This window comes from Strix uralensis, chromosome 13 (genome assembly GCF_047716275.1).
Source record: "Strix uralensis isolate ZFMK-TIS-50842 chromosome 13, bStrUra1, whole genome shotgun sequence".
NCBI lineage: Eukaryota > Metazoa > Chordata > Aves > Strigiformes > Strigidae > Strix > Strix uralensis.
The window spans coordinates 2219342-2225440 of record NC_133984.1 but is presented as its reverse complement, the minus strand read 5'-3'; the positions used below and the strand labels follow the sequence as shown (position 1 = coordinate 2225440).

Genomic DNA, 6099 nt, shown 5'->3' with positions numbered 1-6099 from the left:
AACACCCAGAAAAGGCTTCTCATGTCTTTTTTTTTTTCTTGCCTTGAAGGAAATGGTGTTCCCTGCAGCAGGAGCCACCTGCGGATGCAGCCCCAGCCCCAGCCTGTCGTGGGCTCTCCCCTGCCATATGAAAGACATCATTCCTCCTCTGCATTCAACCCGGGATTGTGTTACCCTGTAGTAATTCACTTACAGTTAGCAAATGATAAATCCTTGCACAGTTAGTTGAGAAATCTGGGCTAAGAAGGTATGGAAGTGTATGATTAAATCCAAATGGCTCTGCAGCCCAAGCCTGTCTTACTCACTTCATAGCAAAATTAACAATATTATGGGGCATGATAAACTCCAGCACTGTAATAGCTGTTCCCCAAGTACACCTTAAATAAAGTGATAGCTTTTTCAGTGGGGTTTTTCAGCCTGACGCTAACTGAACATTAGAAAAAAAGAAAACTTCAGTATTTTTCTTCCATTTCAGTACAATTCCTTTAAGTCCTGTCCTTTTCTGTCCAGGGTGGCAGGATCGTGGCTTCAGAGCAAGCCTGGGGCTGCCCCTGACACCAGTATGAACCAGAGCTTTACAGAGCAATTTGGAGTAGGGGGCTGCAAAGTCTGTTGTGGAAGAAATCCTTTACAAGGTGAATTTCAGACAACAGCACTAGCTTTCAGATACTCTCAACAGGCATCACGCAGGTGGGACCACGGCTCCCTGAGAATCCCAACGCAGGATCCTCAGAGGTGTCTCCCCGATTTCTGATGGCCAGGAAGAAAGGTGAGCTGTCCCTTGGTGGATGGGTTCCTCTCAGCCGGCATCACACTCGAGTGAGCTGCTGCCATCAGTGATTTCTAATACGGAGAGGAAAAGAGCAGAAAGCCACTAAGTCCTGACATTTGCCCCTTATCATCAGACATTTGCGCTGGCTTATGACTTTCTGTTTATCTCCCAGCTGAGCTGGCAGCTGTATCGCTTAACAGTAACACTATCTGTCCAGCTTTTCCAAAAATAGTTCTGGTTCAGGCCATCAAGAAGACAAGAATATTTTGGCCTTTGCTTCGCGGGGAGATGAAGATGCAAGGACAAAAATTTGGTGACTATGTTGGCTCTGACTTGCAGTGAAACTGCATATTTGTCTGACCTGTTCATCCTCATCTATGCCCACATTTTAGTCACACAGATAAAATCTGTTCCCTCAACCTGGATGACTTCTTTAGAGGCTGAGGGCCTGCCAGGAGCCCAGTACAGCCCCCCAAAAGCACCAGAGCGTCTGATGAGGTACCACCAACTAGGAACTGGGGCTCAGCATCCCCAGGGAGGCTTTAAATGCTGCCCAGTGCCTGAGCTCTGCCAACCTGCCATTCGCTTCTCCCTCCTTAGGGCTCCCTGTTCCCCACTATCCCCGTACTCCCATACTGGGTTCTCGTTTCTGGGTGGGTTTGTCTTTGCAAGAGGTGACGGTACACGGTCACTGGCCTCCATGGGATGTAGCTTCAGAAAAAGCATTTGGAGACTTATTTCCTCCATATCCTCTCATGAGGCAAGACCTGAGCATTTCCACCCTCCTGGTCCCAGGCCAACGCTCAAACATTGAGAACAGATTTGGTGAGGACATGGGACACAGGCACTGTGTTTCTCCATCAGCACGGAGGGAATGGAGACAACTCTTCAAGTCAGGTCAGGTAACACCACACATTAAGGAACTGCATTCAGCAGGATACAGAGCTCAGATTCGTTATATAGTTAATTACTGGAGAAACAGAGCACATCCCAGACATGGATTTGACTACTCCATGCCACCTCTCTGACACACAGAAAGATTATCCACATTTTTTTAATGAAGAAGTGAGACAGAGAGATGGATTGACTTACCCAAGGTGGGAGAGGTATGGATCCCAAGACTGGGCACCAGGGCTTTGGTAACAGGTTTGCTCCACAATGCTGGAGAGAGAAAGGAAAGAAAAAGTATGAACTGGCTCTTTGCTTCTATATTTTCGTGAAATATTCTGGTTCTGCTGACGTGTAATGAATGAAAAACATGAATCAAGGACATCAGCTCTGTAAAACACCAACTTTCTGCCCAGATCTCAATCTGCATCCACTCCAGACTTGCTATGAGGTCTGCAAGGATTTAGGTAACTTTTTAAGGTCTGTTTTTGCCAACCTCTGTGTCTTTTGGCTTGATTCGAGTCCCAGAGGAGCCACAATGAAGCTGTTGGATGGAGTATGTGTTTCCAAGGATGACTGCGAAAGGATGTGGCTGAAAGTTTGTTTGCCATCTTTTGGCATAAATAGCCCGTTATCTGCAGGCTGAGGAGCTGCACCCTCAGCTCTCACGTGGCAAGGTGTCCTTCACACAGTTACCATGCGAGGAATTTTCCTTGCATCAGAAATCCCGGTGACTTCAGTGGGTCATCCTGCATGAGCAAAGTTGCCTGCATAAATAAATGATTGCAGATTTGGGATTTCACCCAGGTGGTAGTTGGTATTCTGGCATTTCTGGGAATTGGGTTCAATCCTGATGTCTTGACATTCGTTTCGACAGAGTCAGACAATGGCTGATGCCACTCCAGTATGTTTTTCATAGAAAACATCCACATTATGGGTTGATGCACGTGGATTTTCTATCTCTAAGTCATTGCTTTGCGCAGCTCCGTTCTGCAGAGCTGCTGGCCCACACCTGGCCAGGCCCCTGAGCACATGAGTTATTTTAAACATATGGCACAGTCCATCTCTGCTCAGCAAAGCACTTAAGCACATGCTCAATTTTTAGCTTAAATTCACAGGGCTATATCTTAAATCAATGGGACATTCAATCAATGGGATTTTTTCCTTCATAAGGACTGTAGGGCCAGAATTTAATATGGAAAGTCATGGGGGTTTCTCCAAAAGACTGAGTTTACAAAAATGAATATTATAGCATTGTTTTCAAGCTTATTAACTGTGTCATACTGTTATTGCCTCCAGTCAGTTTTTTAGAAAACAAATAAACAGCAAGTATTTGTCAGTCTCAGCAATAAACTATAGTGGCAGCAAACTTAATCTGGTGTTAATTAGGCTTGTGGAAAACTAAATCAAGCATCAGAAACCACAGATTATTTTAGGCTTCCTCTAGCATAAACACAAAGGCTTGAGGATCGATAACATATTATTTTTGTTGACAGTTTTCCACTTTTCCCCCAATTTATTTCATGTATCTGATAGGCTGCTCCTTGATTGCTTTTAGCTCTGTCTTCTTTTGGCCTCAGTGTGGCAGTTTGTTAATCCTTCCTATTTTTGTGTATTTAAGCAGGATTACAAACTTCAAATACATTGTAAAAGGAACCTGTATACAATCTTTCAAAATCACTTAAGTGGGCCAATGACAGAAGTACCAGCCTTGCAAGTAAATACAGAACATTTCGGAAATCATCCCCAGTGTTTATTTATAAGCCATTTTTAATTACTGAGCGGGAATGAATGAAAGAACTAGAAAATGGAAAACGACAGAGGGTTTTGCATTAAGTTACAGCTCACGGAGAACAAGGGAGTGATCGCTGTGCTTTCAAGTCTAGATAATTTTGGTGTGTAATTATGCCCTGCTGGTTTATTGACAATCTAATAAAATTAAACTGCAAACTATTTTGCAAATAGCATGGGGATCTCTTGAAAGGCTCCAGGCAGCGCAGAGAAATAGCAGATGTCTCCACCAGGGAGCAGCAGGTAAAGAAGACAGGTAAATCACAGGGCAAAAAACCTCACTGAAAGAGGAATTTAGGGCCATAAAGGTTGAAAGACGCAGGTCAGAGCTTGGAAGCTCACTCAGATGCAGACCCAAGATGAGGGTGCTCATGTTCACCAACGTTGCCAAAGCTTTGCCAACCCGTTTGAGGTTACAAAGAGTGAGGATTTGAGACAGACAAATGTGAAGGCAACTGGTGTAATGACAGCCCTGAGGGGAGACAGGATGGTGGGGACAGGGCAGCCCAGGGACGAGCATGTTCCGCGGTGGGGTTCAAACTCTGGCAAGGTGCAGCTGAGCAAGGAAATTGCAGGTGGTGAAAGAAGCCTTCAGAGTGCTCCCTGATATGGAGGAAACAGGAGCCGTGAAGCTTCAGAGTGGGACTGCAAATAAAATTGTGGCGTCAGTATCTCGGTCAGCAACCGTCGAGCTGCTGAGCCATGAGGGATTTCTTCTTCCTGGGATTTCTTCAAACTCCTTCCCAAGCTTCAGCCTCCAAAGCGATCCTTGCACCCGTGGCTGGAATTTGTTCCAGGTGCCACTCACCGAAGGGCCGTTCTACCAGCAAGTTTTCTTCTGGGAAGGGCCACTAGTGTGGTACTTCAAAATAAATGCAGACCTGGCAGTTATTCAGGGATTTCAGCAGCTCCCAGGCACTGGCTGGAGGCTCACCAGCAATTTGGGGATGCTGCAACACCAAGATGGGGACAGTGACAGTTGAAGAAGACAGCTTGGGCAAGGTCATGGTGGTGGGTTTCCTCCAGATATGGGATTCCCTGCCCTAAAAGCAAAGACATCCCTTTGGAAAAACTCTGCCCATTCCCAGCATCAAACCAGAGTGTTTTGTGAATTGATCCCAGGGCCAAAGGGATGGAGTAGATACCTGAAGTGTTGGTGGATGTCAAAGCGTCCCTGGAGCTGCAACCCTGGAGCCTCCATCGCTGCCGCATGGCCCAGCAACAAACAAAACATGGTACATGGCGTCACAGGAATTCAAGGATCAGTAAACAGGCAAAATGCATATAAAATTCCAGTTTACACAAGTCTGATCAGTAACAAATGAAAGAAAAAAAAAACCTGGCTCAACAGACAAAGATGAAGAGCAGCACATTCCCACCAAGCACAAGACAAGCCCGCAAAGACTTGTCCTGACCATTAAGGTACAAGGATGGGACATCTCTTACAGATGACGGGGTTTTAGCACAGCTCAAACACATTCCTTGTCTCGTTATTCAGCAGCGAAGCTGGAGGTCAACCTGTCTCAGAGGAGCCGATGTGTTGCGGAGGCAGAAGGAGCAAAGTTCTCTGTGAGCTGCTGCGACTCGCTGGGAGAGCACAGTCCAGTACGCTGATGGAAAACAAAATTCAGCGCTTGCTGTCCTTACACAATTCCTGTTATCATGTTTAACTTCATGGTTTTATTGATCATTTATAACTAAGTGCATGGTTGTAACTGAGAAGTGCCATTTAAAGCTTGCTCGATCCCCAAAGTAAAGAGTCAATAATGTGACTCCTTGTTCAAAGTTTTCCTACCAGGCTGGAGGGTGAATAAGTGCCAGTGAAGCCAAGAGGAATCCCAAGTTATCACCTCCCAGGACAGGCAACAGCCACCCTCACGCTGCGAGGGCACCGGGGTTGCTCCTCTGGCTTCCTCCGAGCCCTCTCCTCTCTTCCCAGCATCACCTGAACCAACTCCAGATGGGATTCATCCACGTCCCATCGGTTACCAGATACTGTGAAAGCAAAGAAACAACAGCATCTGAATAAGATGTTAGCAATTTAAAAAGTGATTAAGAATCTTTAAAGGTTTTTAAGCAATAGGCCATATATTTTATGGGCTGGGAAAGGATGAGCAGCCTTGTGCCACCCCTTCCCTGCCCAGGCCGGGACACCTGGGCAACGCCAGTGGATCTGGAGAGTGGTGGCAGCTGAGCCATGTCGGTAATGCGAGATGTGCATGTCCCCCACTCCTCATTCCAGCTATTAGACCTTTACCTGTGACATTTTTCATGTAAAAACATCATTGTAGGTCGTTTCTAAGAGACTTCTTATGGCAACCCCTGGTCCTGCACATTTGACTAAGGGTTACCAAGGTACTTAGTAAACCAAGACCTGCAAAGAAAAACATGCCGATAAATTAACAGAGAATTGTCCAAGCAGTTCTATCACTGTTTAACTCCAGATGGATGACAAGAGTCAACCCCACTTCCCAGGACATGTGGCATCAAGGGTTTGCAATGGGTAGAAATTTCTGGCCTCACAAAATCATATTCTTTTGGCCTCTACGGCACATGAAGAGGCGGTATCACATAGCAATGTATTACACATTTACATGTTACATATGTACATCACACATTACACATGTATATATTACACATACACCTTC

The 6099-nt window shown here is 45.7% G+C and overlaps 1 long non-coding RNA gene across 1 annotated transcript; it reads right to left on the bottom strand.

The window, feature by feature from the left end:
- Positions 1-4312: 4312 nt before the first annotated feature.
- Positions 4313-5395, bottom strand: LOC141949371 (uncharacterized). Its single transcript, XR_012630739.1, has 3 exons — positions 5247-5395; positions 4597-5061; positions 4313-4494 (listed from the first exon to the last, which is right to left on the bottom strand). It is a non-coding gene; the product is annotated as an uncharacterized LOC141949371 (long non-coding RNA).
- Between the last annotated feature and the right edge of the window lie 704 nt (positions 5396-6099).